The sequence below is a fragment of the Eumetopias jubatus genome, unplaced genomic scaffold (genome assembly GCF_037043125.1).
Source record: "Eumetopias jubatus isolate StellerSeaLion01/CBP00866 unplaced genomic scaffold, mEumJub1_p1.0 scaffold_10, whole genome shotgun sequence".
Taxonomy (NCBI): domain Eukaryota; kingdom Metazoa; phylum Chordata; class Mammalia; order Carnivora; family Otariidae; genus Eumetopias; species Eumetopias jubatus.
The window spans coordinates 12,294,876-12,317,905 of NW_028274816.1; the positions used below are offsets into that span (position 1 = coordinate 12,294,876).

At 53.6% G+C, this 23,030-nt stretch overlaps 1 protein-coding gene and 1 non-coding gene across 2 annotated transcripts in view; both read left to right on the plus strand.

Moving 5' to 3' along the window:
- LOC114203550 (guanine nucleotide-binding protein G(o) subunit alpha) overlaps positions 1–23,030 on the plus strand; it is a 157,523-nt gene that overhangs the window by 115,362 nt on the left and 19,131 nt on the right. The gene's annotated exons all lie outside the window — the stretch shown is intronic.
- On the plus strand, positions 12,149–12,253 carry LOC114204338 (U6 spliceosomal RNA). Its single transcript, XR_003608164.1, has one exon. It is a non-coding gene; the product is annotated as a U6 spliceosomal RNA (small nuclear RNA).

A 23,030-nucleotide genomic window follows, 5' to 3' on the forward strand; every position in this document is an offset into this window, starting at 1 on the left:
TGAGTTCTTACTATGTATCATGCGGAGCACTTGACTACACTAACTCATTTCAAACTCACAGCACGCGATGAGGTGCATGCTATTCTCATCCCCATTTTACAGATGAAGACAGACTCAGAGAGGCTAAGAAGGCCTGGTCCCCAAGTCCAATTACTGCTCACAATGTTGGCTGTCTGGAAGCGTGGGTGTGGGCCGAAAATCCTGGGGCCCTGAGTGCCCGCACCCGCAGGTCCCGCCAGCTTCATCCGGACAGTGGCCCCTGTGTCCTGTCTCACTCGGATGTGAGCAGTCTTCTCAATCTGCACAGCCCCACCGACACCCCCCTCCACCTGCAGTCCTCAGTTCTCAGGGACACCAGCGCCAGCCCCGGCAGGCTGAGGTTCTCCGGGCCCCGGCTACTTGGCAGTGCAAACTGTGGCCTCTCCCCCGGGGGTTTCCATGACCACCTGCTCCTTCCCTCACTGCCAAGCCCCACTTCCCGCTTCCCCGCTAGCCTGAGCTTGCTCCCACCTCCATGCTGGGAGCCACCCGATGGGCCACCATTGACCCTGTAGCCTTGAGCCAACCCCTTCCTCCCCGTGCCTCACTTTCCCAACTTGTATGATGAGGGAGCAGAGACAGCATCATGTCTAAGGGCGCTTCCAGTTCCAACATCCCCGCAAACCTCTGCCACCTCTCATCTGGTGACTGCAGTAAACTCCTTGGTGTTCTCTCTGTGGTCACCCTTCTGGCTCTCCCACTGCCCTCCCGTGGCTTCCCACCACACCCAAAACAGAAGTCTAGCTCCTTTCCATGGTCAGCAGGGTCCTGCGTGTTGGGGGGTCCCACGCAAGCTGCTGCTCAGAAGGGGTCTCGAGCACAGCCCACCGCCGCCTGCCCTGCCCGATAACCTTCACTGTGTGTACCCATTCCTCCCCTAAGCTGTGTCCTTAACTTTAGATGTATGTCTTGCCCTGACATTTCCCTTTTCTTCCAGGCCCCCAAATTATTAAAAACAGCTGCTTCTAATTAATTGAGTGAATCATGGAAAAACACTTTTTTTCTGTCTATAAATAATGCCACCTAAAATTTTTCTGGGAGGATAAAATGCTGTGGCCAGCATCCATCCGGCACACACCCAGTGCACGTCATCTAGCTTTCCCAGCCTCAGCTCATGTAGCTCCCAGCACCATCTCTGGAACACCCCTGGCCTGAAACAGGACCGCTGAGGGCCAATCAAGGTGAAATCCGTGGGAAAGGGCCACAGGCTCCGTAAGCAGCCTTCAACCACTAATTCTGCCACTTCGGACAGTTTCACATGATCACATTCAGAGGGAGGCGGAGATGTGGCGTGTGGGCTACTATTGACCACCAGCCCTTGACTCTGGCAGTCCCTGCTTATCAATCACAGCACTGAACCTCGCCTGACTCCTCTTGGGTAACCAGTGCCCCAGGGAGCCAACACCACGATCAGAGTTGGTCCTTAATTTGAAGCCAGCTTCCCACCTCTGGTCTACCCAGGACAGCTCCCTTACTTTACAGAGTAGAGCAGGGGAAAGCAACCTGGAAGGCCGCAGTAGGGAGAACACTTATTTACACCCCAAATCTTCTAGCCCCCCTGGTATACATTGGTTTTTGGCTCTTTCCCTTCCAAGTTCATTTGTTCAGCAAATGTTTACTGAGCCCCTGCTGTGTGCCCAGCTCAGTGGTAGATCCTAAATGCAAGGAGTCTGATGTAGGAGTTAAGGGTCCAGGGAAACGCATACCCTAGAAGGTGGTAAGAGCTACACTCAGTGCCACCCTTATTCGGGGGCGGGGGGAAAGCAGGCAGAGATCCTGCAACCCCAGACTTCAATGAGCCCCTTGTCTCTGCCTCACTTATTTCTCAGGGGCTTGGCCCACCAACTGGACACCTGTGCTCTGTTCACTCCTTGCTAAAGTCCTTGCCCCCAGTTCCAGTCTTGTCTCTAGGGGTGGCCAAGACCCGTAGCCATCCCAGACATACCAGGTGCCTCCCCCTCATCCTCAGGAGGCCCAGCAGCACAAGAAGGAGCTGAAGGTGCCCTCGAGGTGTTTGTCATTTACTCAGTGGATCCAGGGAGGTACCCTCGAGGTGTTTGTCATTTACTCAGTGGATCCAGGGAGATACAAATTTTCTATTAATGAAAATGTGTTTCTTTACTGTTCAAAATAAGGGATATATTAGATGCACTGAACATAACATCACGTTTTGCTTTTTAATTAACATTAACTTTTTTGGAGCTGAGGCTCTCATGTCCATCAACTGTAATGAGAGAAGACTGGTTCCCCACAGTTCCTGAGGGGGGAAGAAGCCCATGTGGACATAATTACAGATTTGGGCTCAAAAGTCGGTTTACAAGTTCCTTTTCTCTCCCTCCCTCTCTCTCTCTGTCTCTCTCTCTCTCTTTCTTTAATGTTGGCAAGCATTCTCCACTTTTCTAAAGTTCATGTTATGTCTTCAGTTTTCATTTGCAGGACAGGTCTCCCCCACTACCCAAAAGCAGAGTGTTCCTATGAAAACTTTTGTAAGCCAAAAAGACGTAAAGCAAAGGAGCAATTACTATTAATTTATATGGAAAAAATTTTGAGCATTGCCAGACCCCCAAAATAACCTTATTTTTAGGCTTTTCTGATACCTTGAAACACATCTTGCTAACGAGTGCACAAAATAAATGGCGATAAAGCACAGAGGCTCAGAGACACATTTGAAAGCTATGGTGGCTGAGATGCTGGGTGTAGTGTCCAGGGAGGGAGCTTGGTGGGGCCCCTCTCGCTCGCTGCTCAGGTATGGGCTGCCTCTGTCACAGCTCCCTGCAAAGGAAATACTGAATGCTGCTTTTGCTTGGCGCCTTTTGTTTGTTTCTGTAAAAGCGAAAATCCTCTTTGGGTGACTTCTGGCTAGTGAAAACAAGTACTAACATGGGTCTTTGTAGAAGAGAAGTGGCGTAACGCGAATTTCAAAAAGCAGAGGAACTTTCGAAAAGCCAGACAGTCTCTTAAGAGGAATATCAGAGGGTTTGGAATTGAGATAAAAGAACAAACCCCTTCACCCTGCAAACAGCCCTGGCCTGGGCATGACTCAGTTGCAGAATTTCTCTGAGCACCCATCTCAGACTGGCTGCGAGTCGGTGCGTGTGCATTCCACCCAGATGTGGTTGTGTCAGTGTCCAGCTGACAGAGGGAGGCCCCTCTGCTGGAGTAGGGCCAGAACACTTGCCTGCAGTCACTCGCGCCCAGGACATGTGGGGGGGGGGTGGTCATCCGGCACCATATTTCCATTCATACCTGTGGCGTGTTGGCGTCTCTCGTGACCGGTCTGCCCTGTAACCTCGCTTCCCCACATTTCCTGTTGAGGTGAGCAGACTCTGGGTGGTCCTTTCTCTGCTTTCTTGCCCCACCTTCAGCTCCTTCTTGTGCTGCTGGGCCTCCTGAGGATGAGGGGGAGGCACCTGGTATCCATCTCAGCTTACGGCCTAGAATTCGTGCATTCCACAAGTAGCACCTTGTGAATGAACCAAATGGGCAACAGAGTAGATGCAGGCCCTACCTTCATGGAGCTCACCATCTTTCTAGGAAGAGAAAGAGTCACTGAGGAAACAAACATATATAATTACACGCTGTGGTAAGTACTAGTCAAGAAAAGAAGGCTGGCAAGGGAACAGCAAGGAACACCTGCTTTAGACGGGGAGGGGCATGGTCAGGAAGAGCTTTCTCTGGGAGTTATATTTAAACTGAGATTGGAAGAAGAAATAACAAGGAGCCAGTATTGCAGACTTGAGGTAGTAGGAGGAGCCGTGCAAAGGCCCTGAGGTGGAAATGAACTTGCATGTGTGTTGCAAAGCCTAGAAAGGGGGCAGGGTAGCTGGCAGGTGGTTAAGTGAGGGCAAGGGTGCCTCAGGATGAGGTTCAAGGGGAAGCAGGACCCAGACCTTGCACTGCATTGTGGGTAGAGTTCGGAATGATGGAGAGAGAACCCCTGCTCCCAGCCGGAAGGAGAGCCCAATCTTGGGAGCTGTGTCAATTTGCTAGGGTTGTGTCAACAAAGTACCATAAGAACCGTAAGTACCATGGGTAGCATGAAAAGCAGGACTTTATTTGGAGGCTAGAAATCTGAGATTGAGGTGTCATCAGAGTTGGTTTCCTCTGAGTCCCCTCTCCCTGGCTTGTAGATGTCCATCTTCTCCCTGTGTCCCCTCTGTGTGTGTCCTAATCTCCTCCTAAGGACGCCAGCCATAATAGATTAAGGCCCAATCTGAAGACCTCACTGTAACTTAATTACCCCTATAAAGACCCTCCCTCCAAGTACAGTCACATTCTGAGGTACTAGGTGGTTAGGGCTTTAATATATGAATGGAGGGGGCACAATTCAGCCCATAATGGGAGCCTTCCCTGACATACTCCCCTAGAGTAGGCTGGGGTTGTGGATCAGCCATTGTAAAATGCCTCGGGAGCCCAGAGGAGACCCATCCTAAGCAGCCCGCCCTCTCTTTGTCGAAGGAGATGATTAGCATGTTCAGGGGAGTCAAAGACTTAATGGCACCAAACTGAAACTTTCTTACCCACGATTAGTCAGAATTCTTGAAAGAGAATTGGAAACTTCCCAGGTGTAACTCAGTGGTATTAATACAGGGTCCCCAGTGGCCCCGCACTTTGCGGACCTCCTTCAAGCCCGCCCGCCGGGCAAGGCAGCCAGCAGGGTCTCGGCAGGAAAGCGAGTGACAGGCTGAGTGAGGAAGGGGCTGGGCCCCCGGGTGAGTGGCCGGGTGAACACTGACTGGGGACAGTGCTGGCCAAGCCAGCCAGCCTCCGCAGTGCTCCCTCCCGACCCCTAGCAGAGCCCCTTGCCAGCGAGAGAGGTCCGGAAGGTGTTGTGCTGCATTAAACGGCGGAAGAACCCTCAACAGACATCCTAGGAGAGCTCCCAGATCAGTGTTTTCAGCCTCCCGGGGAGCCTGGGGGGGGGGGGGTGGCAGCTGCCCCCAATGGCTGGAGGATGGAGGTGTATGCAGACCGGCAGATGAGCCTCACATTGCCCCCTGCCCCCAACTTATGCTGAAGGTAAAAATAACTACAAGGGGAGAAATGTCCTAGAGAAATTACCTTGAAATTCGGAAAACATGAAGCCTGGCTCCATCTAATTAAGATGACATTTTGCAAAGGGGGGGTCAGGGAGAGGCCTGGTGGCATTTTAAATTGCAAGCTGATTGTGCAGCCTCTCTAATTTTGGTTCTGAACAAAGTTTCCAGTTGGAACAGAGGACCGACTTCAAAAGCATCGCCTACTGCTGGCCAGGCAAAGGGAGTGAAAAGAGCAGCATGGGGCCTCTGGGCACAATGTGGCTGGGACTGGAGCAAAGGCTTGGGGCCTCAGGGGGCCCCAGCCCTCGGGAGCCTGCTGTGCCTTTTAGGGGATCAGTGGACCCGCTCCTGGGAGGAGAGCTAATTGAAGCAAGGGCCTTGCCCTTGAAGAATGAGCTTTTGTCCAGCCTGGGCCATCTTGGGGGCACTTACTGGGCAGAGCTCTGGCCTGGGCTGACTGTAGACATCGCCCCACCCCAGTCTCCCCCTGTGCTATAGAAACAGGCCTGGTTCTTGTATAATATCCCCCAGCATCCTCTTGGGGAGGGGCCACTCCCTCCTGGGGACTCCTCCCTGCCAGCCTCTACAGCCCAAAAGGTGGAGAAGGCCCACCCCCCTTCCCTCCCAGACTCCTGGAAGAGGCAACCCCAGTCCCTTTCAACTTGGAAGGTGGAGGATGGGCCTCCGAGTGGGAGGTACAGGGGCCACCTGGCCCAGGGAGCCACCCAAAGCGCAAGGTACTATTCTGCTCTCTGGACAGAGCACTCCAGGTGTGATGAGCCAGCTTCCCTCAGAGGCTCCTTCGTGTCCCTCCTTTTGTGCACCCTGTATTAGCTCACAAAGACGGCTTGACCAGGCCGACTTTCGTTCCCGCAACTGTTACTCATACTACCGATGCTGATCTCCATGCACGCACGCGCGCGCCTGCGCAGCATACTTCAAGCAGTGCACAGTTCAGAGAGCACGTCCATCCAGACCCTGGCTTCTCACTCACCCTGGGACGAGAACACAGCGTGGAGAATGCCACCATTTATAGTTGAGGAAACTAAGTCACAGAGTTGAAATGTTGTGCGCTTGGAGGCCAGACCCTGGCATTTCCCACAAATCCAGGGGCCTCATGTCACTCTCTCCCACTTGCTTCCCCTGACTTGCCCCCCCACCCTCCTCCTGGCCCACCGAGGTCTCTGTGCCATTCATTCCCTCCGCTCTCCTTGTCTCCACCCAATTCCTCCGAAGGGAGGGCGGCAGGGTGGTGAGGTGGCTGAGGAGCATGGGGTAACAGAATGAGTTCTAGTAGGTGGTGGGCAGCGTGGCCTCGGTTCCAAAATATGGGAGCCATTGAGGGCTGGGGTGTGAATTAAGTGCTTTCTTGACAGATTAAAGGGACAGAGCCTGGAGGCCAGGAGACTGGTTGGGCTAGACCCCCGCTGTTATCCCTGGAGGAGAGGCCAGAGTGACCTTGCAGGGAGACTGAAGTGGTCAGAGTTCAGACCTTTCTGGGGGCAAATGACAGTTCTTGGGAATCAGACTGGCTGGAGGGACAGAGGAAGGGAAGAGAGTGGAGCTGGTCTCGGGGTCTCCGGCTTTCGTGACCAGAAGCACAGAATTACCATTGCAGAGGGGCCATGTGTCCCCAAAGAGTGGTGCAGGCATTCCTGGGGGCACACATGACCTGGCCGTTCACACAGACCAACAGCTTTTGTTGGAGAACTTTTATGTATTTCAGTGTATATTAGAAAAATTAGCACACAGGCCCCTGATTTCATAGATGTTATTGTTTAGGATAAGCTGATTATTTAAAATGAGTCCATTTGAGGTCATTTTTAAAAATTAAGGGAACAGCAGCAGTCATTAGCTGCTTTGGCGGCAATCCTTCCTTTGGGAGGGAAGGCGGTGTTGGAGACTGTGGCCCAGGAACCCAGGTGCAGGGGAGAGGGTGGGATTGACCAGGAACATGCCGAGCCTAGTGGAGGAGCCAGTAAACCAACCAGAGGTCAGGTGGGGTCACTCGGCAGCCCCCTGCACGGAGGAGGATCTGCTGACATCCTGCCCAGAGAGAAGGTGGCTTACAAAAGCAAGAAGGGGTCTGAGGACTGAGCCCTCGGCAACTTAAATGTTGGGTGGAGGGACAGGGGCCCACACGAGAGAGAGCCCGCAGTGGACTGACGTGACCTGGGAGACAGCACCCTGGCCAGGAAGCGGCATCCACAGGGCCCGGCACCCCGAGAGAGAAGTGAGCAGACAGCAGTGGGGGATGGGGAGGGCAGTGAAAGCCCCCGCCGGAAGTGGGCAGAGAGGCGGCAGGACAAAAGGAAGAAGCAGAGAGGACAGTGGCTTGGGGGGGCATCGGTGTCGGGGACGGACTTAGGTTGGGAGGCCAGAGCATGAGTGTAGGTGGAAGCCAAGGGGAGAAAGAAGGCCCCAGGGGAGGGGTGGAGGGGGTGGGTGTCAGGGTGAGGATGGAGGGTCAACAGAGGTGGAGTCAGGACCACACTGCCCATCCCCACCTTTTCAGAAGGTCAAGTCTTAACATGGAATGAAGCGCACAGTGGTTTTCCTTTGGGGGGTTTTGCTGAAGTTCATTTGGTGGCTGGGTGAGGGCTCAGAGGCTGGGGAGGGGGCAGTTCTGGATTTGGATTTGGTGGCTCCCAGGAAGTTGTTCTCCCCCTCCCCAACCCAGTCCCCATCGGCACAGAGAGAAGGGTCCTACAGCCCCTGCTTGGAGGGCACCCACCTCACTGGAGGGCAAGGGCCCACTTAGCCATAAGGCTGCTGGGGACAGGTGGGTAGGACAGGTGTCCCCCCTCCTAACTTCCGTCTCCCCTGCTGGCGTTGGTGCTGGGCACTTACCATCGCGCTCCCTTTTCAGAGGACATTGGCAGCTAGGAGAGCGGAAGTATCCATGACAACAACGCTCCTTAGCAGGCCAGAGCCCCTGGTTCTCCTGCACCTGTGTCCGAGCAGTTTGGGGCAGTCATCTCAACAAAGTTGAGGCCTCAAGTTGGCTGCTGGGGGTGGGGAGATGGGGGGTCGGTCAGGACAGATTCCCTATTGCCATCGCCCCGCCCAAGTAAAGGAAGGCACAGGGGCCCCGTCCCTTCTGGTGAGAATTTAACACACTCCTTGGGAACTGCAACCACCAGGGACCCATTCCCTCTTGGCACCAAAACCAGGGAACAAGGAGGGAGGCACCGACAGAGAAGGAAACGGGAAGTCTGTGGCCAAGGAAACCTGGAGCCCACGGCCTGCCCCCATCCTGTGCTGCCCCCAGCAAGCGAGTGTACACTCCCAGGAAGTCTGGGTGGTGCTCCAAGCCTCCCAGAACCCCAAGCCAAGGCCCTGCCGGTGGGAGAGGGTCAGAGCCAGGCAGAATGGGGAGGATGTTCCCAGCCCATCGCCTAGGGGCTGGAGCCAGATTCATTGCTCCTGGGCATGCTTCTTCTGTTCCGCCCCGTGCCTGCCTATGCTGCTCACCGCGGGAAGATGCTTCCCAATTGGAGGAAGTGGGCAGATTTTAGCTAGCATGATGGATGCACGTGTTGATTTTTATCTCAGTAGTTCTTAACTTTAATGCATATTAGAAAAAGATAAAAACTGGGGTGCATGGGTGGCTCAGTCAGTTAAGTGTCCAACTCTCAATTTCGGCTCAGGTCATGATCTCGGGGTCGTGAGATGGAACCCTGCGTCGGGCTGTGCACTCAGAGTAGAGTCTATTTGAGATTCTCTCCCTCTCTCTCTCCCTCTGCCTCCCACTGCTCGAGCGCCCGCACATGCACTCTGTCTCTATTTCTAAAATAAATAACCAATCAAATATCCTTTTGCATATATTATTGTTAGTGAAACTTCATTTCCTTTCTCTTAAAATAAGTTTAAGTAGATGCAAGTCTAAAGAAAAACATGAAGTCAGTTGTGGCACAGGTGGTACCCAAACCCAGCCGAATTTCAGCATCATTTTTTGAGCACCTGCTTTGCACCCTGCAGCATTCTCCAGATTCAGCGGTGAACAAAAGTCATGGCTGTGGCAGGCATGTGAGTGGCTGAGACACAGGAGGTGCTGCTGTGGGGCCCCCTTTCCTGTTCACAGGGGACTGGAGCAGGATCACAGATTCTTTGATATTCCAGAAAACTGGCCTCTACCTTTCTCCGGCTTACTGAGAGGGCAATCTGTTTCCTGTCCAGGAAGCAGGAGAGGAGGAACCCTAGCAGGACACGGACAGGGGCACCCCCCGCTACTACCATGAACATCGCCGGCGTTTCCTGGCTCAAACGCAACAGAAGGTTCTTTCCTGCCCATCTGATAGTCTGGGGCAGGTGCTCTGGGTGGGTGGCTCTCCTCCACACAGTGATTCATGGGCCAGCTCCTTCCATCTTATGGCACCACCACCGCCCAGGACTTTGTCATCACATGCATTCAGGAGACACACTTATATCTTAGGAGCCTTGGCCCACAAGCGGCGCACCTCACATTCATACTCCATCAATTCCAGCTCAGTTACAGGGCAGGTGGTGGCCTGCGGAAGGGTCTCTAAGCCAGAGGCCACGAGAGGGCTGAAACTAAGCTCACCTTCCCCTTGCCAGGTCGTGTAGCCCGGAGGAAAGAACTCCTTTTTCCTAACCCCAACAAAGGTGCTGTGGGGCTGGCTTCTCCCTGGCTGGGACCGGGGCAGAGGACGTGGGAAAGGAGAGAGAGGAGACAGAAGGACAGAGTAAAGCAAGAATGGCCTTGGAGGGGAGAGGAACCTGAGCCCAGGGGACACCTGGTGGCTTCCCTTGTGGTCCTGCATTTTCAGATGGTGAGGGCTGGCCTGAGCCCCTGCACACCTTGCCCCGCCTCTCTCCTCAGTGAGCCCCGTGCAGCAGGGGCTGTGCAGCTAGGGCCTTGTCCTTACCCCATGCCCTTGATCACCCAGAGTCAATGTCAGGGAGATGAGGATGGTGGGGTCTTAAGTGGGGAAGGGAGGCCATGCACCCTGGTCCCGGGCCTTGGAGAGAGCTGCTGAGGCGGTTGCACCCAGGCCGGAGCAGCTCCCATCCCCCTGGCCTGAGCTGCCTGCAGACTCCAGGGGGTGCGGCTCTCCATCCTCCCCCCACTGCTGACCTCACGTGAGAGACGGGCCCCCAGAGGCTTCGCCCAATTCCCAGCCTCCCCCTGCCCTGTATTCCTGTCTCCTGGCCAGGCACTGGGGGCCAGCGGAGCCAGCATCCAGCCTGGTCCCTCCATGCCTTCTGCCTCCTGTCACCCCCAGGGTGGCCCACTGGCGCTCTGCCTGGCCCAGCTGGGGTACAGCCATGGCTGCCACTCCGCCTCGCCAGTGTTTTGGTTGACAAGACTATTTGTCACCCTTGTTTTTCACACCTGTCTCCATCCCACCTGCCTCATGTGTAAACAGCACCAGCATCAACACACTAACCCCCAGAGTGGGCACCAGCTGGGAGCACCATCCCCTTAGCAGCAGGGCTCAGGGAAGCCAGGGGTGGCAGGCGGAGAGTGTCCCAGGTACCAGCTTTCCCAGACCCCGCCCTCAAGGAGAACCTGGAAGACCAGGGCTCTGGCCTGGTGCCACCCCCAGGCTTGCTAGGTGACCTTGAACAAGGTCCCACCTGCTTTACACAGGCCTTGGTTTTCCCCTCAGAGCATGAGGTGGGAAGCAGTGCTGTGTGAGCTCCGGGGCCAGACAGCTGGTGTTCAAATCCCCGCTGTACCACCTACTAGCTGAGTGACCTTGGGCCAGCCTCACAAGCCATCCGAACTCTGGTTTCTCTCTTCATAAAAGCGTGAAATGGTAATACTCATGAACATTCATGAACTAAAGTCCACAGGAAGTGCTCGCTAAATACAGGCTCCTGTGACTCTGTCTTAGGGCCCCTCCTTGGCAGCCAGAGTTCTGAACAGGCATGTCCATTCATGTGTCTCTGTGTGGGGGGGGTCTGTGTTCCCAGCTCCAAGGCTCACAGTGGCCACATTAGGAGCCTGGACTTGCTGATCCTCTGGACCCGGTTGGTTTGGCCTGCCCTGGGCCCTCACCCCAGAGGCTCCTCCTGAACCCCAACCCTGGCAGCCTTCCACTGGCAAAAACTTGCAATTCTCGATTTTCTAACCGAGGGATGTTGGCTGTGGCTCTGTGTCCCACCTCTCAGCCCATGAGGGATGTGAGTCAGCCACACTTCAGCAGGGGGAGCCCTCATCAGCTGGCCCTTACCTGTCTGGCAGCAGGGGCGGGGGGAGGGTGGATCTTGAGAGACCATCTGCTCACCACCCCCCAAGGGGAGGTGCATGCTACCCTTCTGTGCAATGAGACAGCATGAGTGCTGAGAGGAGATGGTGAACAGAGTCACCACATCGACTACCATGGCTTCACCACATCGGAAAGTGATTCCTTCCTCTCTGTCATCCTCAGAAGCTCAAGAAGAAGGTCTCAGGCTGGCGCTAGTATCTCCTTAACACCTCTGAACTCTCCCCCTTGTTAACAAAGAGAAAACAGGTCCTGCTAGAATTTAACATGTCTGCTTTCATTGTCATTATTCTTATGTGTATCTTCCATTTAGAATACTTCACGCAGGTTTTCCCTTTACTGTAAGGATGTGAAGTTTATAAAGTACAAAGATGTGTCTAAGAAAATTAATAACTGGTAGTCACCAGGTGAAACAGGACTTTTGTTGAAGTTTTAAAGATGCTAGGGGAGAATGTTTGAGAAAGAATGATCTGTCTAGTGGTTCTCAAACGTTGTGGTTTGGGGACTGGTTTAAACTCTTAAAAAATTATTGAGGACCCCAATTTTGTTTATGTATGTTACAGCTATCAATTTTTATTGCATTAGAAATTAAAACCAAGAGTGCTCGCTTTCAGCAGCACCTATACTAAAAATTGGAACAATACAGGGCACCTGGGTGGCTCAGTTGGTTAAGCGACTGCCTTCGGCTCAGGTCATGATCCTGGAGTCCAGGGATCGAGTCCTGCATCAGGCTCCCTGCTCGGCAGGGAGTCTGCTTCTCCCTCTGACCCTCTTCCCTCTCGTGCTCTCTATCTCTCATTCTCTCTCAAATAAATAAATAAAATCTTTAAAAAAAATAAAATAAAATGAATTTTAAAAATAAAAATTGGAACAATACAGAGAAGATTAGTATGCCCCTGGCACGAAGATGACACACAAATTTGTGAAGCATTCCATATTTTATTTTCTGCTTCTATCTCGTTTTGGTTTTTTATCCTTTGGTTGAGGGGGAGGGGTGTTCCTAGAACAGCGCCTGGCACATAATAGGTGCTCAATAAATATTTGTTGTTTTGCTGGGGGGAAAAAAGAAATTAAAACCAAGAAAAATTTTAAATCTTCATTCATTTAAAAATAACAATGATAAACCTATTACACATTAGTATAAATAACATTTTCTGATTACTGAAAATGTTTCGGTAAGAAGAACGTCATTGTTTTACATTTTTGCAAAGCTCTTTAATGGCTGGCTTAATAGAAGACAGCTTGGTTCTCATATGTGCCTCCGCATCCAGTCTGTCATGATGTGTTGTTTTGGTTGAAGAAGAGGACTGAAATTGGGCCCCACATAAACACATAGTTGGAAAAAGAAGGAATGTTTTACTAGCCTTTTCAGATAGTTCTTGTGTGAAACTCACCCAGACTGGACAAGTGGCGGTTTCCTAAAGGATGGCTGCAATCTGAAACTGTATCAGCGACCCTTTCCTGTGCTGTTACATTAAAACCCATCAGTCTCTCTCCAGCAGGTGGTTCTGGAACAACTGGGAGAGCAAGTGCAGAGGAAAGAGCAAAATCCAGATACAGGTTTTCCACTTGTCACAAAAGTTAACTTGAAATGGATCACAGATCTAAATGTAAAAAGCAAAACTATAAAACTCCTCAAAGGGGATAGAGGAGGAAACCAAGATGACCGTGGGTCTGACAATGACTCCTAGAGACAACGCCAAAGTCACGATCCATGAAAGAAGTAGTTAAACTGCTCTTCATAGAAATTCAAAACTGCTCTGTGAAGGCCACCGTCAAAGAGAAGAAGAAGAAAAGCCATGGGCCGAGACAAAATATTTGCTAAAGCACGTTTAATAGAAGACTGGGGTCCAAGATATACAAAGACCTCTTACAACTCAACAATAAGAAAACAACCCAACTTGAAAATGGGCCAAAGATCCTAACAGACACAGCACAAAAGAAGATGTACAGATGGCAAAAAGCATATGGAATGATGCTCCACATCATATGTTATCAGGGAAATGCAAATTAAAACAACAAGCTACCACTACACACCTAGTAGAATGGCCAAAATCCGGAACACTGGCAACTCCAAGTACTGACAAGGACATGGAGCAACAGGACTCTCACTCATTGCTGGGGAAAATCAAAATGGCGCCACACTTGGGAAGACAGTTTGGCACTTTCTTACAAAATGAAACATACTCCGACCACAGGATCCAGCAATCAGGCTCTTCCATATTGACTCAAAAGATGTGAAAACTTTTGTCCCCACAAAACCTGCACACAGGTGTTCGTAGCAACTTTATTCATAATTGCCAAAACTTGGAAGCAACCAAGCTATCCTTCAGTCGGTGAGTGGATAAGTAAACTGGTCCATACACACAATGGAATACTATTCCACACTAAAAGGAAATGAGCTATCAAGCAATGAGAAGACATGGAGGAAACTTCAATGCATATTACTAGGTGAAAGAAGCCAATCTGAAAAGGCTGCATACTGTATAATTCCAACTGTGTGAATTTCTGGAAAAGGCAAAACAGTGGGGACAGTAAGAAGATCAGAGTGGTTGCCAGGAGTGGGGTGAGGGCAAGGGATGAATAGGTAGAACATGGAGGATTTTTAGGGCAGTGGAAATACTCTTCACGATACCATAATTGTGGATACACAGCATTATAAATTTGTCCAAATCCATAGAATGTACAACACCGAGACTGAACCCTGAGGTTAACTATAGACTTTGGATGATTATGATGTGTTCGTGTAGGGTCATCCTTGGCAACAAATGGACCACTCTGGTGAGGGATGTGGATAGTGGGGGAGGCTGTCCACGGATGGAGGCGGGGGTTATATGGGAAATTTCTACCTTCCTCTCGCTTTTGTTATAAACCCAAAACTGCTCTTAAAAAAATAAAGTCTCTTGAAAACACGCATTGATCTACTTTGCACTTTGAATGGGTCCCTTAACCATGCATGATTTTTAACACCATTTTGGTCATTTGGAAAATATTAGTTCAGAGTTACGTGGCTCTTCCAAATGTTGACACGTTTCCGCATACAGTATTAAAAACTCACATTTGATAACATCGATACCGATCTCATCAGAAGAGTCTTTAGGTAATGGGAAGCTGTCAAGCTCATGATGGTAAACACAAGTTTTCCAAAATTCTTTCACTTGAAAGCTGGAATTTTTTTTTATTTTGGTGATAGATATGTTCGTTGTTTTCCTTGAAATGATGGGCTCGCTTGGTTCGTTTTTAGAAAATGTCTTCCAGAGACCAAATCCGAATTACCGTTGTCTGTCAGGCATTCTTTTAAGTAAAAGTGGTGTCCCATGAATAAAGGGACTATTTTTGCTGGCAGCTCAGTCTTACAAGCGCCTTTCCTCCAGAAAACCATCATCCTTTGGTTTGCAGAAGTGTTTTATGCATACTTCCCATTTCATTGCACAGAATATGGAAAAAAATGGGTACTCGGGGTAGATTGTCTTTTAATTTGTGGTTTTTACTACTTCATCAAGGGCATTCTTAAGTAAAAGTGGCATCTTCTGTGACCCACCGTGTGAATGCAGTCTGGTGGTCCTGCTTCCTGCTCAGGGGCTAGCGTTTTATATCCTATGGCTTTTGCACCATCAGTACAAGCAGGTAACACTGTTAGAAAGGCAAAAAATAGCGTCTTAGTATTGTCCTGAACACAGTTTTGATCTTGTGGACCCCCTGCAAGGACCTCAGAGACCCCCAGGGGTGCAGACCACACTTTGAGAACTACTGGCGTAGCCAATCCCTTCCTCGTGATTTTGGGGACCCTCGGACCCTGAGAGAAGCTGAGGCTTGCCCAGGGTCCCAGAGCCGGTTGGAGGCAGGGCCAAGTCTTCTGACACCTGATGCACTGCTCCGGGCCATGTCCCTGAGATCCTGGAAGCAGGGTGACAGGCTCCTTTTTGAACCAAGGCAGTATCTGATCAAGCTGACGCTGAATGGATGCCTCCAGTGAGGGGACAAGGAGGCAGGAAGGGGTATCAACGAATAAGCCTGGGGAGAGGCACCAGTCAGCCAGACCTGCCCTCTTCCAGATTTACCTGCCTCCCCCCAACCCCTGCCATGTGTGTGGTGGTCCGACTTCCATCTTCCCTCTTCCATAATTTTGTTGCTAGTATCTCCCAGCCAAGGCGGCTCTAATTAAACTATTCACCATCGTCACTTCATGTTCTGAAGAGACGAGGTTGGCCATTATCACTTTTCTTTCCCTTTGACTGAGCTCTGTGTGGGTAATTTTATTCTGCCCTTGTTCGTTTCTTAGAAATTTAGCCTCTCCAATTTTAGTTCTTTTCTCCTATCTTAGAACATTGTGCTCAGGAGAAAGGCGGCAGAGGGCGAGGGTATCACAGATTTGGAAATTTCTGTCCTGTTCACCTGAAAGTGTATTTTTGACTGAACAGTGCCTGCGTGGTGGTTCAGCTGTCCCCCGCACCCCTGTCTAGGAGAGACATCCAGGAGGTAAAGACTGGCAGGTTCTGGACCCGCCCAGGGGAGAAAGGCACCAAGAGAAAGTGGTTGACATGTCAGGCTGTCCCAAATTGGGTGATGGTGGGAGCTTTGGACAAGGGTGAGTCTCCACTTCATCCTTGGGGATCTGAGGTGATCAGAAGCCTTGGTGATGTAAACATACCATTGCCTCCCCCCCCACCCGCCCCCGAGGGCCCCAGCAAGCCTCCATCCTGCGTCCCCGTCTCTGCCAGTCACCAGCGTGGCCCACCCGTCTGTGCGCTGGCCGGCCTCCTCTGCAGGCCCTCACTCCATTCGGCACCAGCCTCAGCACCTCCCCCCTCGGAAGCTGTGGACTGACTACTGCCCTTCACCCTCCAGTCTCCCTCCGCAGCCTTGCACTGGACGCCCTGCCAGGGTGGCCTTGGGAGACAGACGAAACAAAGCAGCTCCATCTGAGAATGGCAGAGCTGGGGCCGGGAGGTGGGGATGGGCACTGAGAGCCCAGCACACAAATGCGGACGCTCCCTGAGGAGGGCCAGGAGCCGGGGGAGGCAGAGGGAAAGAGAGTGTCCCAGGCCCCACACTCAGAGAGCATCAGTGTTCGCTCTGTGGGACTCCGACTATCAGAGCTGTCCCACCGTGGGACCGAGGCTGCCTTCAACCCTCTCCGTGGAGGTGCACACGTTCACACTCAGTGGCCCGGGACCGAAGCCCCACCAAGATGCAGTCTGTGTGGGCGCCCCTTGGGCCACCTGTGCAGGCAAGGTAGCTATTCCTAGTTTGTTTATGTTTTTTAAAGATTTTATTTATTCATTTGACAGAGACACAGTGAGAGAGGTTACACAAGCAGGGGGAGTGGGAGAGGTGCAGGAGCGGGGAGCCCGATGCGGGGCTCGATCCCAGGACCCTGGGATCATGACCTGAGCCGAAGGCAGACGCTTAACGACTGAGCCACCCAGGCGCCCCGCTATTCCTAGTTTAATGACTAAGGGTCACATGGACCGCCAAGCCCCACCATTGTCCTCAGACCCTGCCAATGGCCGGAGGGGCCCCTGACGCCCTTGAGGACCCTTCCATTAGGGTCTCTGCCCTTCCCCCTTTATTCCCCCCTCAGGGAAGACCTGTCTCTGGACTGTGCCCTGCTTTCTGGGCACGGCTGACCCCTGACTGCCCATCTCCCGGACATACCTCTCTCACATCCCCCCCACCTACCCCAGTGTCTCCACCACGCCCAGTGCTCACTCAGTTTCTGCCTCCCAGGGGGCAGTTCGGTTGATGTGTCTGATGCCCCCACTGACTGCAGGCTTGGGTAGGCAGGGTCCAGGTCCTGCTGGCTGCTGGGTCCGCAGCTCCCAGCCATGGGCTCAGCACGGGAAGACATCTGGCCAGCCGGTGGTGAAGGAACCGTCACTGGACTAGCTCCGGCTCCTTCTGCTTCCTTGGGGCCGGGGCCAGGAGTAAGACACCACGACCCACTGGAAGGGCTGGCAAATAGTTTCCGAGTGGGAACTTTTAGGTGTCAAGTGTGGGATCCAGTGAAGGGGTCTCAGAGGACTCAGGCCACAGTCTCCCCCATAAGCCCCAGTTCTTGAAGATAGATAGTGAGCCAGCAGAAAGAGCTGCTTCTAAATAATTGGAAGATCCAAGAATTTTGAGGCTGGAAAGAGTGTGATCCTTCAGAAAACCCCAGCCTTCTCCACCTCCCCAGGAGGCAGCCTGGGCCTCAAACAGAGAAGGGTCTCAGAAGGGCTTAAGACAAATCCCTGAAGATTGCAGGCCGCCGACAAAGATGGGGCCCCAGGCAGAGGGAGGGCGAGCCAAGGGGGCAGTTCTCCCCTGCTGGGTTTGAGGCACCAGCTAACCGGCTGGGGAGATTCAGGCAGTGTGTTCTTTTTTGCCAAACGTGAAAGTTCTTAAGGCCAAGACTGTACTCATTAGTGGGTGTATGATGGATAAATGAGTAAATGGGTGGATGAATGGGTGGGTAGCTAGATAGATCAAGGAGGAGTGAAAGGAATGGGCATGCCAATGAGTAATTACGGGACAGACAGGTGCTGTTGTGGGAAAGAAGGGAGGCAAAGGGACGGATAGGTGGGTGTGTAAGTGACTGGATGGATGGATGAACGAGGGTAGCTGATGGGTAGATGATGAAACGGATGGGTGGATGGCTGAGGGGGTGGACGGATGATGTTTGATGGGTAGGCACCCTCGATAGGTAGTATAGGGATGGATGGATGGGCAGATTTGATAGGAGGCAAGATTAGAAACCACCAAATCCTTGGTTCTGCTTCAGAATCTTTATGGGGACCAGGAAGGTTCCCTTCCCTAGGGCAAGTGGGTAGACCTAGGACGTCCCCCAGCTTCCCCCAACGGCCCTGTGAACTGACAGCGTGCTATAGGCACAGGCCTTGCTAAGACACTTAAGCCCAAGTAAGAAAGAGCCCCAAGGATATTTGGCCCTCAGCCATTAAATGCCCAACTGTCACCACTCACAAACACGCCCCACAAATGGCCAAACTGCCCCTGGTGGGGCACCCCATCCCTGAAGGGCACAGTGAGAGAGCCGTCTGCCAGCCCAGGGCCAGGAGGTCCGGCCCCTGCCAGGGGGGTGAGGGCATGGCCCCGCTCTCCACCTCTGCCCGCACGGTCCCGAGGCCCCGCCGCAGACAGGAAGGGAGGGCTCTCCCTTGGGTGTGTGTGTGTGAACACGACTGTCGTGCTGCCTCAGGGCTAAAGGCCTGGGTGCGCTGGGCTGACAGCTACTGAGTGCCTGGCATGCCGCCCTGCCCACCATTCTCCACCTGCTGGGATTGTAGTCGGAGGCCAGCCCTCCAGCGGCTGGGCTCTTTGTGCCTCTTCCCCTTGAGGAACGGGGGGGGGGGGGCAGCCCCACAGCTGGAGGAAGGCCCTGCCTGGCCCTGCCCTGCCTGGTCTTCTGTGCTCAAACTGTCCCCTGAGCTCCCACTCCCGTTGTCCTGCGTGCTTCTGCCCCCTGGCGGGGGCCAAGGTAACTGCAACACACGGGGCGGGGCGGGGCGGGGTCAGGTGGAGGCTTTCCTTGCAACTAGAGGACAGGGTGCGTGCGTGCGTGCGTGTGTGTGTGTGTGTGTGTGTGTGTGTGTGTGTGTACACGCATGTGTTCACACTTCACTTAGCCTGGGAGATTAGAGATGGAGCAAAACTCTGAAGGATCCAAGGCAGCTCCTCGGAATGGAAGGGGTGATTATTATAATTACTATGATTATTGTTATCAAGATGATCATCCTTGCCTGAAAAGTCTTGTACAAAAGCAGGCTTATTTTATGTCAGCTTGTTGTTTGTGTCTGAGGGACTTCATCTTTGCTTATAATAACTAACATTTGCAGGGCTCTTTATGTTGCAAAGCTGCGTCACATCCCTAGCCTGTTTCATCTGCACAGACAGCCCCGGGAGGTGGGAACTAATCAGGGAACAGAGGCTCAGAGAGGTGACATGGGTTGTCCAAGGTCGCAGGGCGAGAAAGCTGCAGAGCCAGCATGTGAACCCAGATCACCTGACCTAGGAGTCCTGCTCACTTCCCCCACCACATCCTTTGCATCTCATCTCTCGTGAGGGGAGAGGCTCTTTATTGTACCTGAGCTCCAAGCCTTTTTGCTGCTGTCTCTTGAAAAGTGCACAGTGCCCTGGAGAGAAGAGAAAGGTTTGGAAGAACCCAAGCATTCAAATGAAAGTGCAAGTAGCCACCCCGATTTCAGCTGATGAATACATCCAGGCACTTCCAAGCTCCTGGCAGCGTCCGGCAGGTGAATGGAAGTGTGTGGTGTTGGTTCCAGCTGTCTCTGGTCAGCACTCACTAGCACCGCCCCCCCCCCGCAGCGTGGCCCAGCACAGACACGCACCAGCCGCGTCTGTGGGAGGGGTGCGCCTGAGAGGCCAGCGCAGGGGCTGTCTGTGGGGGGTGGCAGCTTGAAGTCGGGGTGGGCAGATGGGCCAGGCCCCGATGACCCTGGCAGCCCTCGCCCCCTCCTTGTGGCATCGGTTCCGGCTCCTGAACCAGCTGGCTGATTGCAGATGGCTTTCAGGAAGGGGATCCCCTCACTCCTGGACACCAGTGGGCAGTCGCACCGATGACCCTGACGATGCCCTGATTGTCCCCTGAGTCTTGGGTGCTGCTTCCCAAGCATACTCATGGCTGGTCCCGAGCAGCCCAGGTCCTCCGGGGAGACCCCTGGCCTATAGGTCCCAGTGAGAGACCCCTGTATGCTGTCAGCTCGGGCATAGCCACTCTGCCCCACCCCACCGGCACCCTGTTCTCTGGCAGTGGCCCAAGGCAGCCCAGCTCTGGGAAGCACCCTGTGCTGAGCTCCCCACCCCACCAGACGATGGAGATGTCCCCTCGGCCCTGTCTCCACATGCCCCTCCCCCACCCCACCCCTTTCTCCAAACAGTTTTCTCAAGGGGTTCCTCAGAATTGTGGGGGTTCCCAGGAGGACCTCACCTCCACCTAGAGCAGCTTCAGGCCATTTACACATCAACACATGAGCAATTTAAATCACTGATGTGGTAAAAAGGAGTCCTGCAGGTTTCCTTGAGAAGTCACAGCACCTCCAGAGCCTCCTGATCCTAAAGTGCTAAGAATGGCATCTGGCCCGCATTCACATTCCGAACACACTGTGTGGCTGTGCCCCAGAATGTTCCACCCTTTTACACACACGCGCGCACACACACACACACGCATCACAAGAGCGGGCAGGTTGGCCTCCTCGTCTCTCCGTGCCCCCCAGGCCGACAGGTCGGGGGGTAGGGCAGTGGCACAGCCCACCCTCAGTCCTACCCGTGTGCTGGTGCTGTCTATTTGTTCCCACCACAGCCCTGCGAAGAGCATGATGGTTCGGTCATTCCCTCGTCTCGGGAGGACACTGAGTCTCACAAAGATGAAAGCCCTGCTCTGGGAGCCCAGACTGGAGCCCGGGTCTGGGTGGCTCCTGAGCCCCCAGAAGGCTGCCCGGAGCAAGGCTGGAAGCCCGAGACGGGAGTGACCAAAGGGGATCCTCAGAGGGTGGGTGGCGTGGGAGCTGGACATTCGATCAGTCCCAGCAGGTGGAGATTGATGGGCAGGGCGGCATGCCAGGCACTCAGTAGCTGTCAGCCCAGCGCACCCAGGTCTGTACCCCTGAGGCAGCACGACAGTCATGTTCTCACACACACCCAAGGGAGAGCCCTCCCTTCCTGTCTGCGGCGGGGCCTCGGGACCGTGGGGGCAGAGGTGGAGAGCGGGGCCGTGCCCTCACCCCCCTGGCAGGGGCCGGTCCTCCTGGCCCTGGGCTGGCAGACGGCTCTCTCACTGTGCCCCTCAGGGACAGGGTGCCCCACCAGGAGCAGTTTGGCCATTTGTGGGGTGTGTTTGTGAGTGGTGACAGTTGGGGCACTACAGGCATTTAGTGGTTGGGGCCAGGCACGCTGGTGCATGAGGGAGTCACAAGGCGAAGAATGTCTTGTACCGAACTCAGCTGCGTGGGGCCCTGCCAGACACACAGTCAGTGAGCAGCCTCATTAAGCTCCTCCCAGAGCTGTGTGCAGCATCCCACCAGACTCCCTCGAGGGTCCGGCATGGGGCCAGTGCCCACACCACACCTACTGCCGCACACACAGGAGACATGTGGGCCCAGACGCTAAGGGCAGAGGGGAGTCAGAGGAACTGTGAGGGTCCCAGCGATGGGGGATAGGCCTGACAGTCTCAGCAGACCAGGAGGTGGAATCGTCAGGACTATTTGGGGTACAAATGCAAAAGTAAAACAGACCAACAAAACATCACCTCAACTGGATTCGGAAGAAAATCAAGGGATCGACTCCAGGAACTGGAAAGCCAGAGGTAGATGTGACTGCAGGCACAGCTAGGTCCAGGTGTTGACATGTTATCGTGTCTCGGGATGTCCCCCTCTCTCACCTCTGCTTTCCCCAGTGTTGGCTCCACAATCAGGTGGGCCCTCCCTTTGAGAGTGTCTCTTTCCTAAGTTTCTACAAATGTCCTGGGACTGTTTGGGCCACGGGGGGCTGCTTGTAGTCTAATTTAACAAATACGGATTCTTCGTCTATCCCAAACCGTTCACTGAGGCCGGCGGGATGATTGGCCGGGGCCAGACCATGTGTCCACTGCTGGAACCGGGGGACAGAGTCAGCCCCACCCCAACTGCTCAGGCTGGATCCTAGGAAGTGCTCTCCTTCAGAGAAGCTGGGACTCTGGGACCAGGAAGTGAGGGAATGGAAGGCATCTCAGCGGTGAGGGAATGAGACTGGGAGGGGGGGCCATCCTCACTACTGGCCCAGGAGGAGACCTGGATGGGAAGGTCAGGCCCAGGGTGAGCACCTTCCCCTGGGTCCCCGACGCAGGCAGACAAAGGCACAAGGGACCCTCTGGCTCTATTAACTGCTTGTTAAGCTTGGCACCCACAGGCCCGGGCCCAGCCTAGCACCCTCCACAGTGCCCCAGAGCAAATTGGCAAGGTCCCTCCTTCTCTTCCAAGCCTGACCCTTTGTACCCTTCCTTCCGACCTTCTGTTCAGGGGGCTGGGCTGGGACCTGTGCGTCCTCCACTCTGGCCTCAGGGACAAGTCAGGGACCCTTGACTAGAGGACAGTAGAGAAGGTTGCCCTTGGCTCCAGGCTGTCCTACTTACTAGCTGTGTGGTCTTGGGCAAGTTCCCTCACCTCAGAGCCTCAGTCTCTCCATCTGTTAAACAGGATGGCTGCCTGTAGACTCACTGTGATGACTAAATTAGCTACGGATACTGTTGAAATCAGCCAGATGAGGAGAGTCAAGGGACGGATAGGATGGAGTGAGAAACCGGGGCCAGGCCTGATATTTAAGTGCCGAAGGCCCGCTCGTCCCATTAACGTTGCTGAGCACCGGCTATGTACAAAGCACTGTGTGAGACCTGGGGAACTGTGAAAAATCAGGAAACCATCCCCGCCCTGAGGAACAGGCTCACATGACGCCAGCTGTGACGTGTGGTCCGTGTGCTGTCGGGACAGACTCTGCTTGGGGCCATCCAGGAGGCCTTCCCCAAGGAAGTGACATTTGAGATGGGCAAGAGCCCAGACACAGATCATCTGGGCAGCAGAGCACCCTGAGGTGGGATAACCCTGGTTGGCCTGGGCAGCAGGAAGAAGGGCTGTGTGTTTGGAGCCCCATGAGAGGGGAAAGGTGGGAGGGGATTGGGACAGAGGGCTGGGTGGGGGCCTGGAGGCCAAGGTAATGAGTTGGGAGTTTA